This window comes from Hyperolius riggenbachi, chromosome 6 (genome assembly GCF_040937935.1).
Source record: "Hyperolius riggenbachi isolate aHypRig1 chromosome 6, aHypRig1.pri, whole genome shotgun sequence".
Taxonomy (NCBI): domain Eukaryota; kingdom Metazoa; phylum Chordata; class Amphibia; order Anura; family Hyperoliidae; genus Hyperolius; species Hyperolius riggenbachi.
This window is the reverse complement of record NC_090651.1, coordinates 62,121,488-62,146,354: the sequence shown is the minus strand read 5'-3', so window position 1 is coordinate 62,146,354 and position 24,867 is coordinate 62,121,488. Positions and strand designations below refer to the sequence as shown.

General features: G+C 42.9%; 1 protein-coding gene and 1 long non-coding RNA gene across 11 annotated transcripts in view; one reads left to right on the top strand and one right to left on the bottom strand.

Moving 5' to 3' along the window:
- The window catches only part of DAB1 (DAB adaptor protein 1), a 996,155-nt gene that overhangs the window by 149,607 nt on the left and 821,681 nt on the right, over positions 1-24,867 (top strand). The gene's annotated exons all lie outside the window — the stretch shown is intronic.
- The window catches only part of LOC137520877 (uncharacterized), a 169,001-nt gene that overhangs the window by 127,861 nt on the left and 16,273 nt on the right, over positions 1-24,867 (bottom strand). The window contains exons 2-3 of the long non-coding RNA XR_011021958.1: positions 23,613-23,683; positions 20,080-20,248 (exon numbers count right to left, since the gene is read on the bottom strand). This is a non-coding gene — a long non-coding RNA (uncharacterized lncRNA). The remainder of the gene's footprint in view (positions 1-20,079; positions 20,249-23,612; positions 23,684-24,867) is intronic.

Genomic DNA, 24,867 nt, shown 5'->3' with positions numbered 1-24,867 from the left:
GAAATAAAGGTGTATTTTTTTTCAGTTTTATGTCCGTCACTAATTACAAGCCCTTACTTGAAATAATAACAGTAATATACCCTCATGACATACATAGTAGTGATGATAAGGATAATTATCACCTCTATTAGTGTTTCGAATACTGGTGAGCATTAAACTAGGCCTCTTTCAAACATGTACTTGTAATTCAGGCACTGGGAAATTTGGGTGAAGGGTAAAGCTGAAAACAGCTCACCTTGATCCTGCAAAAGTCCTGGCTGCGTCAATTACTATTCCACCTCCAGGCCGTCATTGACCCCGGGGAAAGACTTAATTTGAATTACTCTGTTTTTATACTAATTTGAGCTCCAAATTACTACTGACTGAGCGCCACTATAGACGTAATTCACATTACGACCTATGGTGGCGCCGCTGTGCCTAAATTTCCAGCACTGTTTTTGCCTCGCTTTCACACTGCCTCTGTCTGTACCTGAATTCAGTGGCATAGCCAAAGAACTATAGGCTCTGGTATGAGTTTTACATATGGCCCCTTCAAAGAGAACCCGAGGTGGGTTTGAAGAATATTATCTGCATACAGAGGCTGGATCTGCCTATACAGCCCAGCCTCTGTTGCTATCCCAAACCCCCCTAAGGTCCCCCTGCACTCTGCAATCCCTCATAAATCACAGCCACGCTGCTGACAAACAGCTTGTCAGAGCTGGCTGTGTTTATCTCTATAGTGTCAGTCTGCTGCTCTCCCCGCCTCCTGCAGAACTCCAGTCCCCGCCTGCATCCCTTCCCTCCCTGCTGATTGGAGGGAAGGGACGGGGGCATCGACCATAGCTATGCAGGAGGCGGGGGAGCAGCCGAGACTGACACTACAGATGTAAACACAGCCTCACAGCATGGCTGTGATTTATGAGGGATTGCAGAGTGCAGGGGGACCTTAGTGGGGTTTGGGATAGCAACAGAGGCTGGGCTGTATAGGCAGATAGAGGCCTCTGTATGCAGATAACATTCTTTAAACACACCTCGGGTTCTCTTTCAAGCATGCTGCACATAACAATTGCATGGCATGAAGCACAAAACCTGCCAAGGGCAGCTGCAATGTCACAGAGGTTTAAAGAAGCATGGGGAACAGTTTGCTGATGATTACCACTATTCAAAGCACATATAGAAATGTACCAGCATTGTAGCTAAGAAGAGCTAGTACAGGGGTTGAAGGAGGGGCCTCTGGTTGTCGTGTCCCCCCCCCCCCCCCCGATCCAGGGGCCCCACTATAGTTGTAACCTCTGCATCCCCTGTTGCTAGGCCACTGGCTGTATTTGTAAGATAGATTTTGGTTTTGTGTCATGTGATTGTTGATTTATAGAGTGTGTAGTGGCCCACTTTACATACTCTATGCCTCTGGTCAATTGGAACTTGTGCTAAATGGTACATTTAGAGCGGTGCCTACAGTGGGGCATTAAATAAACAGCTGCCTTAGTCCCCATAGAAAAGATGTAAAGCCCGTAAGGCAATGGCTGTTTTCTCCATTGCTCTCCAGTACTCCTGACCTTTTTCTGATATATCACCCTGATTTCCAGCTGCTCACTTGTTTGTTGCTGGGGGTCAGAAGCTACACACGGGCCATAAATATGTGATTTGTGTGCGGAGCTTTGCAGGAATAATGCAGCTTGTCAATGTGACCTGATCAGCGAGACCCAACAAGAATACCAATCACGTCACGTGCTGCATGAACATGCGATAAGAGGCAGAGACGGATGTAGAGGCCCTGTGCAGGAGATCCTGGTGGAATAATTCCATAGCATATCATAGTAAATTATTCACTGTACAACATGCCTTTGCCCCCGTGCTTTCCATCAAGATTATTGGCCTTATGGAACGGCAGACCCAATAGCCAGAGTGCACTCTGTCACCGGTGTCCAGCGATCATTATCAAACCTACAGGACCTGATTTTTGATTGGTTGTCATGTGTTAGTTTACAAACAAAGAAGAGCTTTTTTGTGCTTTTTATCCTGTTCTGTACCAGTAGTCTCTGGCCCCTTAAAGAGGCACTTAAGTCTCGAAAAAAAAATGAGTTTTACTCACCTGGGGCTTGCCTCAGCCCCCTGCAGCCGATTGGTGCATTCGCCGTGTCTCTGAGATGCTCCCGTCCCCGCCGACGACCACTTCCGGTTTCGCCGTCAGGACCCGACAGGCATGGGAACGCGAGGGCACCGATCGGCTGCAGAGGGCTGAGGGAAGCCCCAGGTGAGTAAAACTCATTTTTTTACGAGACTTAAGGTTCACTTTAAGGACCAGAGCCTGCCAGTACAGCAGAGTGGCGCAAAACGGCGCTTGCCGACGAGTCTCCGCGTTGTCCCGCTAGAGGCGGGACAAGGTCCTCCAGCACCCAAGGCTGAGACACCAAAGTGCGCCCCTCCATCCCTGCCACCCCAGCCGTCGCACACTGATTGCTATTAGACTAAGAGGCGCCACAGGGCCCACAACCTCCCCAACACCTTAATATCTAGTTATCTGGCTTGTAGTCACTGCTATGTATCCCCTTTTCTTATTTCTTTCTGTTTCAAACACAATTAGGAATGACAGCTGAATGAATTGTGCTCCCCCTCCTACACTGCGCCCTGAGGCTGGAGCCGCTCCAGCCTATGCCTCGGCCCGGCCCTGAGTCCCGCTGCTCTTATCGGTGATGCCGCATGCTCATCACTGCAGGTCCCTCTCTCTGCTGTGCACCGATCTGGAGCCGCTTTCATTGGCTCCGGACGCTGTCCATCAGTGTAAGCCAATAGGATTTGCTTACTGCGATGACAGGGTCAGGAGCCAATGAAAGCAGGTCCTGACTGACTCACAGGGCTTTGCCATCATACCGACGGCAGGGTCGAGAGGTTTGTGGCGGCGGCTGAGAGGCTTGATCGGCAGGAGCAGCAGGACATGCAGGACGTAGATTTCAACCAACTATTCAGTTCGTATCTCGGTCAAGGACACTTTATCAGCCACTTCCTGTGGCACAGGCTTTCAGAGCTGGAGGCTGCAAGTTTCTTAGATGGCTCAGTCTGTGCCGTGTTCCCTAAACAGCATAATGACGCTCTGCCAAGCAGCAGAAAACAACTAGCAGCATGTGTGGAGGAGGGGGGGGGGTGTTAGGTTTAGGCATTAGGTAGGTAGTGTGTGCGGAGAGGAGCGGTTAGTTTTAGGCATTAGGTAGGTATTGTGTACAGGGGGGGGGGGGGGGGGAGTTTGGGTTTAGATATTAGGTAGGTAGTGTGTGCAGTGAGGAGGGGATAGTTTTAGGCATTAGGTAGGCAGTGTGTTCGGTGGAGAGGGGATCAGGGGGGAAGGTTCTTTGTGAGAGTAGGGTTAGGTTTGGCCATAGTAAAATATCGGTATTTAATACCAATATTTTACTATTGGCATTACTGGGCGCCCAAATTTCTAGGCACCTTTATTTAATGTACGTGTCACGTGCATCTGCTTATCTACCTGATTCGAAAAATAAAGCAGCATATGGTTTAGTACTGAGTGTAATAAGTAAATAAGAAAAACCCGTGCATTGCCTTTGAATAAGAATTTGGCACTGGGTTATGGATCACACAAACAAATGATGGGAGCACCTGGGGAGAATTTTGGCGTCTTCAATATATTCTGCGTTACCCTTCGGCGGCGGCAAGCCTTGGAAAGAATAATAGTCAGAATTAAATATTCTGATCGTGTAAAGCATTTCATCAATTAAGGTGAGACAAGGATTCGGGAATATTTCACGTCACCTGTAATTTTTTTCCATTCTGTCTCGCGCTCTTTAATGAAAACCAGCCGCCATAAATCTTGCTTTATTTTTCATCATCCGCGCGCGATTCTCCGCCGTGAGTTATTTGCCTAATCGAGGTTTGTCTGCATTAAAGAGCATATTGATGGGAACTTTCCCGGTCTTCGGAAGGCTATTGATTAATCTTCTGTCTATTACATTTATAAGTTTCCAGATTTGCGCAAAATGGAAGTCATGGTACGCCGGCACTCTCTTGGTATCTTTTTTTTCTCTTAGACTTAAAGGGAGCCTATCATTAAAGCAAATATTTTTTTAAAGTGGACCTGAACTCTTGCACAGGACATAAGGAAAACATAGAAAAAGGTACCCTGTATGTATTTAGAGAGTTTAGCCTAACCCCCCCTTATCTGTGACTAATCACAAGTTGTAATTTGATCTCTTAACTGTGTCACCTGCCTGCCACAGCAGAGATCTCATTTGTAAACATGGGATGTTAACCATATGTCTGCTTCCATGAAAGCAGGAAGTAGTCAAACTGCAGATTTATTGCATGATTTGTATCAACTGGAACAAATAAAAGTTTTTTTTGAAGGTTATTATGCTGTTGCTTATCTTTTAAAGCAGACAGGAAGTTCTGAGTTCAGGTCCATTTTAAATAAAACCGGAGCATGTATCAAGAGATGTTCTGGTTACACTGCCTGGGAACCACCTGCAGAATTGACAAGCTGTTTAGGAATTGTAGCCACTACCTGTTTACAGAAGTTCTATTCCTTTCTTATTGGACAGAGTTGTCAGCTTTGATCTGCTAATACTGAACAGATAAGACGTCTCTGTGATTGAATAGCAGTTCAGATTTCAAGCATTAAAGTGAATGGGAACCGACCTTTAAAAAAACAAAAAAAGCCAGATACTTAAAGTGGATCCAAGATAAACTTTTACTCATTGCATAATTGTGTTCCTTTCATATAGTTTATAGGGCATTCCTCAAGCCAAATACTTTTTTTGTTTTGTTTTAATCTAATTCCCTATAAACTAAACAAGCCTCGCCCACAGCTTTTTCAGAGAACCTTGGCACTCAGGCCCATGTAGCAAGGGCTTATGGGAGTTCAGTCTGGGCAGGAGGAGGAGGAGGTTATTAGCCAGAGATTTCAGAGGCAGAAGGGGGGAGGGAGGAGTGAGTTTGTCACAGGCTGAGGGCTGGAGATGCTATCAGCTTGCCTGTGTGTAATGTGACAAACATAACATGGCTACTGTCATTGTATCACAGGATATAATCATAAACTGTTGAAGCTGTTTGCAGCTAGATTTGCTGTGTAAACTATCTAAACTTTAGATTAGATGTATAGACAAGTTACTTGTTATAGTTAGTTTTTCATCTCGGATGCGCTTTAAGTAAGGAGAGGGTCCTATAGAGCCTTCCCTCCCCTCTCCCAGTCCCACTTGTAGCGCTGGCTCCCCATAGCAGCAATCCACCAATTTGGTCAAATGCTGCTATCTCCGCCGCCGCCCGAAGGGAGTCTTTGTAAGTCTCAGCGAAGTACATTACTACATAATAAACACAGAGCAGTTGGTAAATGTAATATGATTTTATGGCTGACAATCCCGCATTAACAGGCTGCCACTTTTTGATAAATAAGGTAAAATTATGGGAAGCCGAGGATAACAGCCCTGAACCTTGTTCCTTTGTATGCAGATCAGCATTATTTTTTTTTTCCTAATAGGTACATTTAAACACATACAGCACTGTGTATAACTGTAATAGCATTGCACAAATGGCACTAGCCCACACATTGTTAGTCAAGACGTCTCTTGTATATATTCCTGATCTCACTGTGAGCCTGCACTGTGCACATAATAACACAACGTACTGTGAATATAATGGTTTATACACAGGGGTAATGAATATATTGTGTGATAGAAAGCGCCTCTATATTCCTATTAAAAGTAATGTTTGCCCGTATAATAAAAACACGCTTACTTGTTGGAAAAACACGCGCCTGCAATAATCATATTGTTCCAAACACTAATATTATAAGGTGTAATTATTCTAAATCCTGGAACAAAGGGGCGGTTTATATAAGCTGTGAGGTTTTATACTGGGAAAATACATCTAATGTGTATTAAGGAATACAGCTAAATGCTGCTTACTGTGGCCAAATAACTGAACGTTGATGGAACTATCCAAAAATACAACCATACATAAGGTGTGCATATAGGCATGAGCACTGACACCTGCAGGGATTGAGATTCAATCGCTCGGGCAACAGTTTGGGTCCCAATGGTGTAAAAACATGTCACTAGCCTCCCGGCTATCAGCGTGTTCTGATGCTATGGAGTGCAGCAGTGCACAGCGGAGTGGCACGGAGGGGGAGGTGTGAAGAGGGAGAACAGTAGGTGCTTGGACAAGATGATCTAGCAGTATGGATCTCTTACTCATGCAATTGGGCTGTTATCAGGGGCCACTGTACACACGCTAGATTTTTGGCAGAGGAGGCCACAAACAACCGCCTTGGCCAAGGACCATCTAGTGCGTGTACAAGGCTTAAAGAAACACTGAAGCGAAAAAAAACTATGATATTATGATTTGTATGTGTAGTACAGCTAAGAAATAAAACATTAAGATCAGATACATCAGTCTAATTGTTTCCAGTACAGGAAGAGTTAAGAAACTCCAGTTGTTATCTCTATACAAAAAAGCCATTATCTCTTCGACTTTAAAAGTCGTGGAGAGGGCTGTTTTCTGACTTTTATTATCTCAACTGTTAGTTAATAGAGATGGGCCGAACCGTTCGCCTGGCGAACCTCTCTGGGCCTCTTACTACTTCCGGGTCGCAATGACCCGGAGTAGTACGCCTGCGCTGCCCGGCGGAGCGCGTCCTAGATCGCGCTCCTGTTGCCGGGCACTCTCTGCGCATGAGCGTGATGTCATTCATGACGTCACACACATGCGCAGAGAGTGCCCGGCAACAGGAGCGCGATCTAGGACGCACTTCGCCGGGCAGCGCAGGCGTACTACTCCGGGTCAGAGCGACCCGGAAGTAGTAAAACCCCCATGGATTTAGAGATGTTCGCCGGCGAACGGTTCGGGAACCGTTCGCCACATCTCTATTAGTTAACTATTTACTTTTCCTCTGGCAGAGGAGAGGTCATTAGTTCACAGACTGCTCTGAAAGAATCATTTTGAATGCTGAGTGTTGTGTAATTTGCACATATTAGAGAATGATGCAATGGTAGAAAAAACACTATATACCTGAAAATAAAAATATGAGAATATTTTCTTTGCTGCTAATCTTCTAGTAATTATTTATAGTACACAACCAATTCATTATATCATATATTTTTTTTTCGCTTCAGTGTCTTTTTAAAGATCTATCAGATTAGGCTATTACACCCAAGTTTACCTTGTTTTGTACATTATTGTCTGGTTTGCATACAGTGATTAGCATTAAAGTGTGTCTATACCTAAGACCTAAGAAAAGAAAAAAACCTCATACTTAACATCTAAAATCAATTTCGCTCCATGGTGCTTCACCTTAGATTTGTGTCCATTCAGATGCTAGTGCCACAGAGAATTTTAAAGGATAACTGTAGTGAGAGGTATATGGAGGCTGCCATATTTATTTTCTTTTAGGCAATACCAGTTACCTGGTAGCCCTGCAGATCCTCTGCCGCTAATACTTCCAGCCATACACCCTGAACAAGCATGCAGCAGATCAGGTGTCTCTGACATTTTTGTCAGATCTGACAAGTTTCCTCTCACTTCAGTTGTCCTTTAATATAAGAGTGGCTAGTATGAGCAGTGGGCCCACCCCTTCACCCCATGTGACTGCACTCCAGGCCTTCCCCGCCCACCTGAAGCAACATCTAAAAAAAATGTAGAGAAAGAAAGGAGGCGAGCCATGCTGGCACACTAAAGATATGTAAGGGCTCGTTTCAATTAGGGGTCAGCGGGTTCAGATGCGATGTGACATTTCATATGATTCACATGTACGTCTTCAGGATACCCATACATAATGAGGGGTGGCGCTATGTTTCTCATGTGCCATCAGGGAAAAAGTTGCAGATCCCAATTTTTTTTTCTGCACTACATGTAAACAATCTAATGATTTTCAGTGGGTTGTTACACCCAATGCAACACTCTGGGCCTAAGTGTAGGAACACAGCTAGCTCTGATTCATGAGATACCACCCACTACTCTACAGATACTCAGTTCCTGTAAATGCACAGGCATCAGGACACAAGGAAAAAAATGCACCCTGTATGTATGGCTGGATAGTGTGCTGGTTAAGGGCTCTGCCTTTGACATGGGAGATCAAGGTTTGAATCCTGGCTAGGGTCAGTACCTATTCAGTAAGAAGTCCTTGGGCAAGACTTCCTACTGCAGGGTGACCCCTTGAGTGCGTCCTTAGTGGCTGCAGCTCTTGAGCACTTTGAGTCAGACAGGAGAAAAGCACTATACAAATGTTCAGATTATTATTATTTAGAGAATTTAGCCTGTCTAATTCCCCCTCATCTGTGTCTAATCACCACTGTAATTTGATCTCTCAGCTGTGTCAGCTCAGGAATCTCCTCTACCAAGGCAGAGCAGCTAATTTGTAAACACGAGATGTTAAAAATATGTCTGCTTCCATGAAAGCAGGAAGTAGACACACTGCAGATTTATTGCTGGATTTGTATCAGCTGTAACAACGAAATGTTTTTCTTTGAAGATTATTATGCTTTTGCGTATCTTTTAGAGCAGAGAGGAAGTTCTGTGTTCATGTCCGCTTTAATAGACAACAGTGACATTACTAAGAATGCAGCATATACATGACAATGCAGGCTTTCTATTCGCCAGGGCCAGTTCTAGCTACAATGGGGCCCCCATGCAAAAGTACCTTGGGGGCCCTAGCAACACCCCCCTGCAGCCCCGAGCCGGCTCCCAGGACCCATCCCACCACCCTCCCAGCCACACAAAATCATTAGGTGTCCATCATATATCCCCTAAAGCAGTGTTTCTCAACATTTTATTGGTATGTACCCCTTTTAAAACCCTCTACTCACCAAGTACCCCCTAGCATGGTAAACATTATCACATGTACTCCTTAACAAATATATATTTAATCGTAGTACATTATAATTGGTTCTAAACCATTTCCAAGCATTAACTATTTCTATTAATTAGCTAAAATACTAATTTGGTGCTGTTTAAATAAGATGTATCATTTTCTAAAACTCTAAATTTGTTATTTTTGGTTAAGTATATCAAGCCCGAGTACCCCCTGGAATCATCAGAAGTACCCCCTGGGGTACGCGTACCACACGTTGAGAACCTATGCCCTAAAGCATTGTTGGGTTCTCATTACTCCCATTCTTATTTCTTTTACAAATTCGGAGTTTACATACAGCGGAGTCTTACATAATCCAGACAGGACACGAGGCAGCACTGTGCTCCGACCTTCTCCCCACCAACCCCCCTTTTCCTCGTTCTCTGCAGGCAGGTATAGGATGGGGGGCCCCTACAGGCTCTGGGGCCCTAGGGCAATTGCCCACTTTGCCTCTGTGGTAGCGCTGTAGTTCAGTGACATCACAGCACAGGCTGCTATTCGCTGTAGTTCAGTGACATCACAGAGCATGCAACCTATCCATTCACACAGACAAAATTGAAGTTTAAACATTCCATTTGAGCCAGCCTTGACATTTTTCCAACTACCTGAATACGGCCACAAAATGCTGAATATAAACTAGTTTCTATCATGAAATGCAGCCCTGTGAAGATATGAAGATATTCCATTACAAGACAGCGGCAAGTTCGGGCAAATCCAGCAGCCTCACAGATAAGCAATCTTCCTTCTCTGCACGGCGACAGGCAGATGCCAACCTCTGCAAAAGGATGAATATGCAGAGATACAGCATTAATGTCAACACACACTTTAATTTAGTATCCAGCCGAGGCCAACAAAACGGATGGCACACTCCCCGCTATGTAATTCCGCCCTGAATCAGGTCATTACACCGCTCGCCATTGAAGACGCTGCTCTGTAATCCCAAGGTGAATCACAACACACAGCTCTATAGGAGCAAACACAGTTTCCAATTTCCAGGAGAATTAAACATATTCCCCCAGGGGGAGGGGCACTCCAAGCCGCTATCTCTTCTCTGTGCTTCCATTAATTCATCACTCTGATTGTTTCCTAAACTCAAATTTGCATTCATATTGCACGGAGCGGAAGGAATAATATACTTTCTGCAGAGTTGATTATTAAATAAACTAGCTGAGGTTGTGATCAGAAAGGTGGAATGAAAAAAGGAACTTCATTCATGAGGCAGAACAGTCTTTTTTAAGCATTCGGCTTCACTGCTGGCTGCATGACTTGGAAGGGGGTGATATTAGGGCCGTTTCTGGGCACAGGCTGTCCAGGCAAAGGTCTAGAGTACAAACTAATGTACAGCGCATAATACTGTCATTACTGTTTAATTTATTATTAGCTTCAAAATAAATATCTTGTTTGAGATACAGTAAGTGCACTGCTTTTAACCTTAGCAAGCAGAACTTGTTGTGCTGTAATTTCTTGGAATGCTTTGATGTCTCTCTGCTAGCAGAGGATATAGAAACTGAAAGCAGAAGTCCTCTGTTATTGTCTCGCACTGCCCCTAGGGACAAGTGGGCAAAAATACACATTGCAGCAGTACTAATTGGTAGCAAGGAAATGTAACAAATGAGAAATAAAAAAATGTGCTAAAATAAATAGGCCTGGAGCACTTGCAAACCTCTAAAATTGGCTGCTAAAGGGTTAAATTAAATGTGCACAGCACTAGTGCATAATTCATGGGGACCTCATACAAACATTTGATGAGACTCCCCTAATTGACCACACCCCTTTCCCTGACTCCCCATGGCAACTCCCATAGCCTGGATGGCTGCTGAGGCTCAAATATATAAAATCTGTCCATGTTAATCCTTACACTCCATTTTGCTTGGTGCAGTGACAGTACAAAGTGCAAACAGTCTTCACTACATTTACATGCAAGTCAGACTTACTAGAACCTCATTGACTGTCTATCACTAGCAAATGTAATGGAGAAGTTAAGGAGTAACAAAAGCTAGACTTAATGGTCAATGGGTTAGTTATCCCTTAACAACCCTTTTCAAATATTATGTCGGTCATTGGCTTTTTCCTCTGTAGGACCAATGTTGGATATAGTCCAACATAGAAAAACTGTCAGCTGCCAGATGGCACTGTTTCCAGATGAAATCCAGCACAGCGTCATCAGCCTCTGCAGTTCAAAGTGTCCCACAATGTGATCGCCACCGACCCCACCCTCCTCCACTACGCCACATAATATAAATATTAAGTGGGAGCATTTGGCGGACCGATGTTGCAGAATCTATTCCGCCATGGTGGCACCCTAAGTGGATCAATGTGTCAGATGAAGTCTGACATTTTGATCCTCTCTAACACCATGAAATAACAAAATTACATCGGAGAGCACAGAATTCAAGCAATTCAAGCACTTTACTGTCTTTGTGTAACGCAACGAAATTACTTTTTATGACAAAATGACATATGACAAAAGTAGAAATAGAAGAAAGCAAGTATGTCAGGTATTTCAAATAGTTTATCCAAGTTTATGGCTGAAGGGAAAAAGTTGTATTTCCGTCTGTTTGTTTGTATGCAGATTGATTTAAACAAAGAACAAACTGAAAAAAAGGGGGCAGAGCAAGCTGGCTCTGACCCTCCACTGATGCACACGTTACCCCGCCCCCCCCCCCCCCCCTCCTTTCCCAGGACATGATCCTTTGGGACCACTAACAGACAAAAATCTCCTGACCAATTAGATCATATTAATGAAATCAATCTGATTTTCGGATCGATCCTGTCAATCTAATCAGAATGGTTAGGAGATTTTTTTGTTCATTAGTGGTCCCAAACGATCATTTCTGATCGTACGTACAAAAAATCGTTCATAAATGATCATTTGGGAAATTGTATCGTTAGTGGCCACCTGTAGGCTGAACTGAAGGTTTGGGTTAGTGTTGGTTTAGGTAGGGCTGTTGAAGGCACCATGTTTGGTAAAAGCCTAAAATTGGTGTGAAGCAGAAGGAGGAGGTTAGTGTTAGGGCAAAGCTAAGTCATAATATTTGTTTAGGATATTTTGGGAAGGTTGGGATCAGGATAAATTAGGCTAGGAGTTAATTTTAGGGTATTGGGGTAATACAAGTAACCTCCATATCCTGCACCCAATCCCCCAAGTGGAGGCACCACTGTCATAGCTGCAGTGCCTGGTACACACTGTTGAATTATGCATGCAAATTTCACGTAAAGTGTATGCAGTTTTCATTGACCATCTCTACTGCTCATTTTAATTTGAGTCACTGAACTGACCATGATACTTGATTGATCTTTTTGGAGGTATTTTTGTGCAGAAGTCAGGGAAAAGGCTTACTTCCAGTGCATTTTTATTTTTTTCTTTGTAAAAAAAATGTCCTCTCCCTGATTTACTTTCTGAAATGTATTACAGGTGGGAACATCTTTAGTCCTGCTTGGTGATTCATTTACTGAGAGTACTAAAGTCAGTCAAAAAGGTCTCTGGTCCCCTAGAGTCTAGACTGCTTTGGAGGGGGGAAGAATTCTGCATATAATAAACTAGGCTAAGCCGCAGTGGCAGGGCGGGGCTACATACCAATATACAGCAATATATTGCTGTAAGAAGTGTTTCTGATGCTGAAACAAGGATATTTAATGAAAAGTGAGTATCCTGAATAATTTACTACATTCTACTATGTGTCGTCACAGTTCCTCTTTCAATTATTATTTCAAATTCACCTTATTACAGCTAAGTGAAGAAAATAGATTATTTAGATAAACTGCAAGTGGTTTAAAGTAGACCTGATCTCTGTCAATGGGACACAAGGAAAAGAAAGTGTTGCAATAGGACAAAAGAGAAGAGAGTTTAGTCCGTCAACACCCCTCCCCCCCCCCCCCCCCCTCATCTTTGACTATTAACCTGTGTAATTTGATCTCTCAGCTTTGTCAGTTGGCTGTCACAAAGCAGGTAATTTGTAATCACAGGATGCTAAACCTATGTCTGGTTGGAAAGCAGGATGTAGACACACTGCAGATTTATTGCAGGATTAGTATCAGCTGTAACAAAGATTTTTTTTCTTTAAAGGTTATTATGATGTTGCTTTTCTTTTAGAGCAGAGAGGAAGTGCTGAGTTCAGGTGCACTTTAACAAGGCAGCACCATGGGGAGGCGACCTCGCTATGTGCTGTGTACACAGGGCCACAACGGTCCAGGCCTTGGGCGGCTGCAGCCCAATGAGGGAACCTGGACATGAAAGAGTGGTTGCTACAAATGATGGGGAGCTGCACATGAAAAATACAGCTGATGCCCAAGGGAGCAATTCATGAAAGATAGGGGCTGCTGTATGTGGATGATACACATGAAAGAGGCGCTACATGTGTTGTGTGACAGCAACTGTTTTTTGTCCCCTGCCCATTGCCTGATAAACGGGCTTTGACCTGCGAAACGTGTTGCATCTATTGGGGTACCAATAAAATATGTATTTATTTATGCCAGACAGTTGTCTAGTCTGCTCTTTGGAGGTAAGTCCACTGCCTCCCAGCATATTTTAAAAGTTTTAATAATTGTTTTTGTCCTGCTGGCGCGTCTGTTTACCCACAAGTTACATGAAAGAGGGGGATACACGTGGAATAGGAGGGCGCTGCTGCACAAGAAATGGGATGAGCACGATAAGTATTAATCTGGCCTAGTGTATACATAAACAAGGCGTCGTTTTTACACTCTGTTTACTAAGCTGTCAGCTGGTGAATTTATGTTAGGTCTGATGCCGGAGTTGGTCTTTAAGTATAGACTAGTCCCCGACTGAGCACCTCCTCCTGTTATCAGGAATTTGCAGATTTCACAGTACACAAAAGTGACGTGACTTATGAATTGCAAAGAGACTGTCTCGTGTCTCTCGACTATATCAATCCATTTTCTCATTTATTTAAGCTTCCTCTGGGTCCTGTTTACAAATAAACTCACTACTTTTCATCTCGGGAGGAGGTTAATATATCAGAATGGGAAGTACGCTGCCTTTCCATGCATAATCCCGTGTATCGGCTGCACGTCTGCCTCCGGCTGGCGTTTATTTCTCATTCTTCCAGGGCACAAAATGGGAAAATTCCATATAAAGGGCCTCATTGAGATGCAAAGTACAATAGGTGAGCGTGATCTGCGCAGGCCGTGAGATAGGTAATGCGGTATTCATCCTCTGAATGGCTGTCACTTATCATTCAAATCAATTTTTCCAGCAGGTCTTAAATTCTCCATGGAGTTTACTGGGTGGAATTGGAAAATTAAAAAAAACGGTTTATGTCAGTGGTTTCTTTCCCAGACATGGAACAGAAAATAAGAAAATGAAAGCCTATTTACCAGAATACATTTTTTAACACCTGTTTCACCCCTTTGGGGGGGGGGGAGTCAAACAATGATGGACTCCGCTAGAATAGGCAGCGCAAATAATATGGTGGTCCACTGAGGTCATGCCTTTCTGCAGTGTGGAAGTGTACCATATACAGGGCCGGTTCTAAATGTTTTCCCACCTGAAGCAATGCATTGTGAGGCCTTAAAGGATACCACAGTCGAAAAAAAGTTTGCAGCAGTGTGTGGGGGGTTAAAATTACATACCGTTAGCCAGTCCTGCCCCCTCCGTCTGCCGCCGTTAGTCTCCTATAAGTCCCGCTGCCCGGCGACTTGATTGACCCCCCCACCCGGACATACTGCGCCCTGTGCGCGCAGTATGTCCTCCCCTCTTCACTTCTGGCCGGCGCATAGCGATCGACTCAGAAGCACGTTCATTCCTCAGCCTCCCCTGCGCTGCGTGTGCGCTCCATTACACTTAGCGTCACATGATTAGCATGGGGAGGCAGAGGAATGAACGTGCTTCTGAGCCGATCGCTATGCGCCGGCCAGAAGTGAAGAGGGGAGGACATACTGCGCGCACAGGGCGCAGTATGTCCGGGTGAGGGTCAATCAAGTCGCCGGGCACCGGAACTTATAGGAGACTAACAATGGCAGACGGAGGGGGCAGGACTGGCTAATGGTATGTAATTTTAACCCCCCACACACTGCTGCAAACTTTTTTTTTCGACTGTGGTATCCTTTAAAGAGGAACGCCAGTGAAAATAATGTAATAAAAAAAGTGCTTAATTTTTACAATAATTAAAGAGAACCAGAGACGAAGCACCCTTATGTATTTTACCATATATATCAATGGGAACATGACAGTAAACACCTACCCTGCTCTATGTTTCATTCTTCTCTGCTAAATCTGCTTGTTATCAGCCCTGATAAGAATTCCCGACTGAGCATTCAGTCTAGCTTTTCCCAGAATGATTATAGCTGAGTCAGTCTTCTAGGATGTCTTTTCAAGCCCAAGTCTGCCCTCTTGTTGCTCTGCTTTGCTGCTATGTATCCTCGAAGCAGCAAAGCAGAGCCACAAGGGGGCAGGCTTGGTCTTGAAAAGTCATCACAGAAGACTGACTCAGCTATAATCATTCCGGGCAAAGCTAGACTGAAAGCTCAGTCGGGGATTCGTATCAGGGCTGATAACAGGCAGATTTAGCAGAGAAGAATGAAACAGAGAGTGTTTACTGTCATGTTCCCATTGATATATATGGTAAAATACATTAGGGTACTTAATCTCTGGTTCCCTTTAATATAAATGATTTAGTTAGTGTTTGCCCCTTGTAAAATCTTTCCTATACCTGATTTACATTCTGACATTTATCACATGGTGACTTTTTTGCTGTTGGCAGGTGATGTCAGTGGAAAGAGATGCTGCTTGCTTTTTGGGCAGTTGTAAAACAGCTGTTGTTTCCCACAATGCAATGAGGTTCACAGACAGGAAACTGCCAGGACCGTGGTCCTGACATCACACTGTGGGAGGAGTTTCACCACAATATTCGCCATACAGAGCCTCCTGATGGTCTGTTTGAGAAAAGGATTTCTCATGGGAAAGGGGGTATCAGCTACTGATTGGGATGCAGTTCAATTCTTGGCCACGGTTTCTCTTTAAGACCAGGCTCAGGTAGCTTAACAGCTCTGCAAAAGGAAGCAGTGTACCTTTTTCCCATGTAGCATCCATGTACAGCACCCTTCCCTACTCTGTTTGCAGCTTGCACTTCCACATGTAACATGCATGTGCATCAGCATCTTCCTGTTCTGAGTACAACCCCTACTTCCACGTGTAACATTCATGTGCAGCAGACAGCAGCCCCTTCCCATTCTCCACCCAAAAGTGGGATTTCTATGAATTTGAAGAAAACTTTGTTCTGTAAATGTGAACAATCGATAATTGTCTTCCGATTAGTTACGATCATTCAAATCGCATCAAAGGATCGCATTTAGTGAAAAATTGTACTGTTAATGGGCACCTTTAGACATACCACCTGCAGACTTGTAGGTAACCAGGTTGTGATGAACAGGTATGCTGGATTTTGGTCCCATTATTTTTACATAGTTTTTAATGCCCTACTTCACATATTTTTTATTTATTATAATTGCACTTCATAGAACTGAGATGATAAAATATTCATTTAAAATTATAAGTAATATCTTTGCAATAAAAAGAAGTCTGAAGTACAAGCTATCAGTGGTGACCAAGTCTGCACCAACAACAACCTGCTTCAGCCTCGTCTGCCCCTCCCTCTCACCTTCCCGCAGTCTGTCAGGTCTCTTGTCTCTGGTAGCGACATGCTGGTCAGGGCTATCTGAAATCCCTACCTCAGCCAAGCACTTGTTTCCCACCAAGTGAGGGTGACAATCAACCTTGGCCCTCCTTGACCTTGCCCACATCAATGCTGGGGCGGGGGGGGGGGGGGGGGGGCATGATTTCTGTGGCGAGACAAGGACAGAGGTGGAAGGAGGGAGAGGGGACATTATAGAGGTTCTAACAACTCCCTACAGAGTGACCTTTTAATTATCATGCTGCAAAAATGTTGATCTGCTCTATTTTCAAAAACCCGCTTTTACCTTCCACTGCAGTTTAGCGTCCCACCCACCAGGGATCTTATAGCAAGCGTGATCACTGTGGTCACCTCCCCACATAACAGTGTGGCTACCCTGACTGGCTTCACCCATCACAAGTGTGGCCACAACAACTACTGATCTGAAGGGAGAGGGGCTATATTAGTGGTAAGTTGAGTATTTAGACCTCCTTCGTCTAGCTCAGACACCGCAAGGGCTCTCTTCCCTGTAGTTACACCTTTGTGGTTAAAGTGGGATTGTCAGCCATAAAAGAAAATTCCATTTACCTGCTGCTCTGCGTTTATTATGTAGTCTACATGCAGTCTGCATGGTAAGCATTCCAATGTAATCAAACATGTGTCTGCTGTAATGAATCTTATTTCAGTAAGCCTGGCTCTATTCTGGTACATTGCTGGGGAGAGGGAAGTTATCTCTCTTCCCACATTCCTGCTCCTCATTTATTGGCTGAGGGCAGTTCAGCGTGACAGGGGGCTGAGAAGGGAAATACACCTCACCCCTGTGCAGAGGCTGCAGAAATACGATCGATGCTGTGCTCACAGGTGTTTACAAAGTAAGCTAGATATGAAAGTGCATACATATATTTACTACTATGTACAGCTGTTTATCTTTCAAACCATTTTATGCACATATAATACGATTATATGCTGTTGCCATGATGTTTTACATAGTTACTTTTGTTGAAAAAATACATACGTCCATTGAGTTCATACATGCATCGTTTGTTTGCATTAACTCTCTCATATTGGAGAACAGTGCTGTCATTTCTGTATCTGTATTTATATCTTGTTTATTTTTAAAATAAAAATAATTTGTTAAAGAAAAAAAAAGATATTAAAAAGTGCAGTTTTTAGTACAGAGCTCAGTGGGGAGGAGGTCTGGCAATGCATACACCATTTCAGGCAGGCGAGAAAAAAAATTAAGGGAGGAAATGACATCAGCATTGGCTTCAGTCAGAGGCAGTAAAGATGGAAAATGCCTGGAACAGTTTTCTCTTTATTTACTATATAAAATTCACTGAAATCAAAACATGGACAGTACAATACATATGTAAGAAGAACAAGTATTTATCTACTTATATATGTGTTTTTTTTCCCCTGAGATAGTATGGCTGCCCTGCTCCTTTAAATATTGAGGCTGCGGTTTAAATCCAAATATTTTGGAAGCTGTTAAATATCTCTGGGTAAGTGAACAATCGCAGACAGCTAATTGATCTGCCCTGAGCTAGTGCCCTTCTGTATTCCATCTCTCATTCCTCCAACAGAAGCTCATCACCAGCCAAATCCTAATGGTAGTCCTACAATGCTTGTTAAGTATTGTATTTAAACATCTGTGCCTTTCGTTCTTCCAGCACAGAAAGAGCTCAAGAAAAATAAAGCTATTTCGCAAATAACGTAATGTGTCTTTTTAATTAATTGAATTTGCTTAAATGTCTCTTAGCCCATAAAGCATTAAAACATTATTATTATTATTATTTTTTTTACATTTTTGTTTTAGACACAAAAGATGCTCCAGCAAGTGTGCCAAATTAATAAATGTTAATGGCTTTATAAGGGCTTGCTGTATTCATGTTTGGTTCCTTTCAAGTTGACTGTGTACAAGACGGTAGCTCTCCTGAGATATCCCGCGCATAAACCATCGCCTTTAGCGGTTGCATAAAACATTAGACTGAGCGGGTCCATGGAGGAGGCAAAAAAATAAAAATAATAATATAGAGGCTGTCTGGAAATTGGTTAGAGCTCCCAAACAATTAGGATTGCGTCTTGGTTTCAGAAAAGAAGACAAGTTCAGGAGAGGATGAGAAAAATATATATTATGGGAAAGAGAGCGTTATTATTTTAAAAAAAAATTGGAGTTGGCGACGCAATTCGCTAAAGGGGCTTCAATATCTATAATATGTAGTGTGGAATATAATCTCGTGCTTTGGGGCTCGGGGGAAATTATGCATGTGAAAGCATTTCCGTTGTCTGGAATCTCAAGACTTGTAGGAACTAAGCGGAGGAAGGCAATCGTGAAATGATTGGCCTGCCTGAACACTCCACTTTTGTTCAAAGGTTGTAGGAACTGTGCAGCAAGCATAAGTATACCCCAGTAAATGAACTGATGCATGTTTGGAAAAAAAAAAATATTAGACTAGACTAAGGTGATATTATTTTCATTTATGTAGCGCTCACACATGTCCTGCAATGATTTAGGGAATAATTTGGTGTATTTGCCTTCTTAAAACAGAAGGAAATCTGTTTTAAGAAGGCAAATACACCAAGCTTTGCTTTTTTTAGTAGGAGGGCTTTTTGGTCCCTTTTATCCCCCTACACATTCCTAGTAGTTTGGGTCACCCTGAGCTGCTTGGTTACTCTGTTGGAATAATTTGAAGTGACACAAAAGCTAAAAAAAAGTATGATATAATCAATGATATGTTGAGTGTGGATAACGAGTAGAACATTAGTAGCAAAGAAAAGAGTCTTGTATTTTTATTTTCAGTTATATAGTTTTTTTTTCTATAACACTGCATCATTCTCTAATATTTGCAGTTTACAAACTACACTCTGTATTTTAAACTATGAAACAGAGGAGAGCTAATGACTTTTGGACGTTCCTGTAGTAAACCCGAAACAGTGAGAGGCAGGTTGAGATAAGTGCTTCAGAAAACAGCACGGTAGCTAGCCAAGCTTGGTCGAGAGCTCAGAGAAGCTCTTTTGCATAGATAACAGCTGAAGTTTCTTAAAGAGGAACTATTAGCAATAACATGCCCCCCCAAAGAAAACACATATGTAAGTAGATAAATACTTCCTCTACTTACATAACAGATGTATTGCAGTATCCTTGTTTTCCTTTCATTTAATTTGAAATTGTTTGTATTGTGCATTCTCTTGATGGCATGGGCCATCTAGCTTCCTCCGGGTAGAAAGTCTGTGTATGCCCAGCATAACAGTTACTCTTTAACTCTTCCTGTACTGAAAAACAATAAGAGACTCATATCTGTGCTACAAATGCTCTATTTTTAGCTGTACCACATACAATTCATTATCTCATAAGTGCATTTTTACTTCATATTCCCCTTAACAGTCATTAGGAGAAATGTCACCCTTTTGGAGAAATAAGCAATCTCTATAGTTCAGTTTTACATATTGTCAGGATTAAGGGTGTGTATTTGAATTCTGACAGTTAGCTACTCCTCACTGATTGAAATAGAATCTGTTAATGGTGAGCGTGTCAGAGCTTTCTGTCAGTCACTCAGTTTGTACAGGTGTGGAAAATAAGCAACAGTTGTTTCTACTCCTGGAGGAAGTGAAAATTACCTGAGCTGTTTGCACTGAAAATCTCCAGATATCTTCTATCCCAAAACCTTCAGTCCTCCAAAGAGACCCTCTTGTTATCTAGCTTGGTCACCTCCTCTCACTCACATATCCAGGACTTCCCACGAGTGTCACCTCTCCTTTTGAACAGCCTTTCCGTCATTCTCCAATCCTGGAAAATTTCAAATGTACCATCAAGACACACCTGTTCAGACAAGCTTATCATTTGCCACTGCTAGAATTTAAAGCTCACTGCCTCATCTGCTAATCTCTCAGTCTACTCCCCCAGTGTCTCCACCCCAATACCCTCTAGATTGTAAGCTCGCAAGGAAAGAGATCTCCTCCTTTTGTTTCCTGATTTTGTGCATTTTATGAAATGAACATCTATCAGTAATGGTAATGTTTTTCAAACTACATATTGATTGTATGTATCTTTACATGTGTCACTGTTTGTTATGGCTGTACAGTGTTGAACTGCTTAAGTATCTGTGCTCCCCTAAGTTTTATGTTTTGTACGTTGTACAGAGCTACAGAAGATGTTGGTGCTATATAAATAACAAATAATAATAGTTGACACCTTAAACAGCATGTTGAGAAATCAGCAGAGGGGTGTGGGGCTAAAAAGGACTTTTACGGGTCTTCAAAAAGTTCAGTGGTAGCTGATCAAAAATATTAGCATAACTAGAGGTTCAGGGCTTTGGGGGGCCAGACTTCTTACCATTTCTTTTTTCAATAGAGGGTCTACCTCCCCCACTCCCATAAGGACAGGTTATATTATGACTACACTTTTTATGGGATGGTCATGGTGGACCCACTCATTATAAGAGCGCTAGAAGATTGGCTCCCAGGATCTGATGGTCTTCATGACAGAAGAGGGAATGAACAACAGGGAGAGTCCCCATCAAAGCTTTGCTATTATCAAACCGTCACTTATAAAAATAATTTTTAGTCAATCTGCAACTACTTATTACAGAGTTCCATTATTGTAGTTACACTCCTGCCTAGCATGGAGTTGCCTATAAAGACAACAGACTGCCACCAGATCCAATCATAAACAATCCTAACATGGAACAGAAGTCTAAGGTGATGATCAGATGATGTCCCTGACCTGGCAATAAGTGGATTCCTATATTAAGTGCACAGTAGCCTATGGTGGACCCTGCTGGGCTGGCAAATCTTGGCCAATTGCTTCTATGCTTTGCTCCCCTCCAAGACAAGCTTGCATTGTCTCCTGTGTCTCATTTCTTCTTACTCTATAGGGATAACAGTGGTATGTGGACCAGTGAAATTGGGTATAACATTCCAGAGGACACAAAAATGAGACAGGGACACCAGGAGCCCCTGATAGTGTAGTATATCAAGGCTATGAGCCAAGTAACAATGTCAAATATACTCACAAGTGTGGGTTGCAAGACTCGCAACCACAGTATTAAAACCAGTGAGGAAAACCCGTCCTCACTTGGGCTCTTGTCTCTATGATGTTACAGATCACACTCCCGAAGAAGATGGGGTTTTTAGGGGTAAAAGCCCTATAACACTAACCCGCTCCCCAATATATGGAGGCTGGTGTAATTAACACTTGGAGGGAGGATAAGCGGTTTTCCTGCTAGGAGCACCTCTATCTCTATAGATCTGTATGGCCACTTGTATTAAGACTGTGCTTAACAAAACGCGTTATCAACTGAGTGTCCGATTTTCTATTTAATAAATGTGTTACCATTTACGGCTATCTCCTTCTTCATAGAGGTAAGCCAACCTTTTTTTTTAATATTTCTTTCATATGTCAATTGTTTTAATTTTTTAGGCACGCTTCCTCCCTTCAAGTGTGTCTATAGGTAGAAACATGCATGCTCAAGGAGGAGTCAAGCATGCACGTTCATACAAGCATCCTTACTAAGAATTGCCTCTTAGCAGTCAGATTGTGCCTGAATATTTAGCTGCCATCCTAAATCTGTATATAGCTGCAGTTCAGCAGGGTGTTATTCTTTCCGTCGAGCAGCGTGAAGCCTTTGTTTCTATCTCAAGGCGATATCAGTTTGGAAAAGCAAGACAAAACATAATGTTTTCCTTCGGGGAACAGCTGAAGTCTCTAGTTTGTGTGGCCTACTTTTCTCTTCTCTGTCTCCTCTTTAAGTCCTGCCAAGTTTGTCACTTGTTACAGAGAGTAATGCAGCAAAAACACACAAAAACCTGCAAAAGCCATTTGTAAGCAAAGGAGGATTAGTCTGTTCTAATAAGACATATTCTGACAAACATGTGGTATTTACTGGTAAACAAGTGTGTTATTTTCTGTCTAGAGGTAATTAGTTAAAGGGTATGTGTAGCTATGGCTAGTAAACCCTAGACAATGGTAATGAAGCATCTGTGTGTAGCTATAAACTATCCGGGCTGGATTTGTACTATTCAGCACCCAAGGCTTCCTCTATGGGCAGGACCAGCACTTCCATAGAGGTAAAAAGGGCAGAGCCTGTAGGGGCCCCCCAAGGTGTCTCCCCCTCCTCTCCAGCTATGGTAACCCCATTCATGCCTGTAGGGATTGAGGAAGAGATGAAGTCCAGAGCATAGAGCACAGTGCTGCCTTCTGTGTCCTGTCTGGATTAGATAAAACTCTGCTGTGTGTACACGCTACATTTGTAGGGTAAAAGAGAAGGGTAATAATGGCAAATCCACCAATGGTTTTGGGGGACTTATGATGGACACCTAAAGATATAGTGTGACTGGGGGGAGGGGCCTGGTAGCCAGCTCGTGTACCCCTGGTGGTGAATTTTCTGTGAAGGGTGGGGCTGTGCTGGGGGCTCCCAAGTTACTTTTGCCCCATGACCCCATTGTAGCTAGAACTGGCCCTGTCTATAGGCTCTCTATAGGCTCCTGAGATATAAATCTGACCGTGGCTACAGTGAGAGTATCCGCTGTGGCACTCATACACTGTCAGATGAATATGGGGACCAGTTAAAAGAAGCGCAACAAAAATGGGCACCTGCTTAATAGCGAGTGCTGGGGCCGCACACTTTGTGAACTACAGCTACTAATAGCAACGGAAACCTATATTTAGTGGGCGCCCATGTTTAGGGTGTGGGGTAGGCAGCCGAAGGGGGGAGGGGTAGGATTTAGAGGTGTTAAGGTGAGTTGCCCACTGGAGGGGGGTTTGGTGTCACCAGGGGGGTTATTAATTGCCCACCAGAAGGGAGTTATTAGTTATCCATATGGAGGGGGGAGTATTAATTGCCTGCTGGGGGGGTTATTAGTTGCCCAACCGGGACTTATTAGTTGCCTACCTGGGGGTTATTAATTGCCCACCCAGGGCGTTATTAGTTGCCCACCAGGGGAGGGTTCTGTGTGAGAGTAGAGAGAGGTTAGGTTATAAAGAAATATCGGCAAATATTACCGGTATTTCACTATATCAATTAAGTAGTAGATTATCGGTAAATTTACTATTTATACCCTATTTTCTGCACCCTCTATTTTTTCCGGTTAACGCCGCGCCCACATTAGGGTAGTGCATTTTTCAATATATGCTAGATGTAGGGCAGACTTACTCTCACTTGCTGCAGTGTATTAGTGTCAAAATGATCACTTCAGAATCCATACTTCCTTCAACACATCAGACCTAAAAAGAAAAGAATTACTGGTAGATTTTTCAGTCTGCTCAAACTAAATTATTTCTTGCCATGGATGGAACACTGAAGTTGGGGCAATTAACCAAGTAATCTGTGACGTGTATGAGCCAATGTACCCCATTATGATTTAGTGGTAAATATTGCCCTAGTTTGTTGGAAGACTCATATGTCAGCTCATCAGCATGCACGAAAAACATGGGCAAAGTAAAAACAATTACTCAAATGCAAAAAAAATGAGAGGAGGAAGAAACGTGACATGATAAATTAGCAGTAAATGAATACAGCGAAGCCGATCGTTCAGTGTTAAATGCCCTTAACGTGTAGGAAACATGAAGGAACAAGGCAGCCCGCAGCTGGTTCTCAAACCCTTCTGACTACACATGTAAACAAGGAGGAGGATGAGGCTGTGAGCGAAGCTCTTGCCCATCGTCCGGGCACAGCTGTGCAGTTTATTAATGTAGTTATCCCTCATTTGCACACATACAAAGCTTTTGGCAGCATCAAGGTATTTTTCCTCTGTGCTACGTCTCGCCTGATCTCCCTCTCGTAAGGGACGGCCTTGAATAATATAAGCTGTCAGAGGCGTCAAGATGATAATTTCAGCCCCCATTCCCGCCTTGCCATTTAAGAAGTCTGTAGAGTTGTTTTTTTCGATGTGACTGTAAGTTCTTTTTTTTTTCTGTTTCAAAGAGTAAAACTCAATTTGGCAGTAAACTCCATTGTTTAGTAAACATCCATGTGGAAATAGATTTTACTATAACATAGTAGTGTGAATTGTGAGTAGTAAGTATACTTTAGTAAAAAATAATTGTAGGTACAACTTTTTGAATTGACCTGGGGAAGCTGGAGAGTACCCGTGAAACGTGTAGTGTTATCTTTTGTGTTGAATAAATCTTTTTTCTCAGTTCACTGGTGTCATATCTTCCAGAGAGGTAAGCGATTACCATATATAGTATATAGTATATATATATAGTATATAGAAGTTTGTAGTACATAGTCAAATAGATTGACTATAGACATACCGGGCACCTCCACCCCAGTAACCAGTCTTGAATAATATATCCTGTCAAGATAATTCCAGTCCCCATTCCCGCCTCAACATTTAAGAAGTCGAAAAGTTGTTTTTTCAATGTGACTGTAAGTTCTTTTTTTTTTTTTTTTTTTTTTTTTTTGC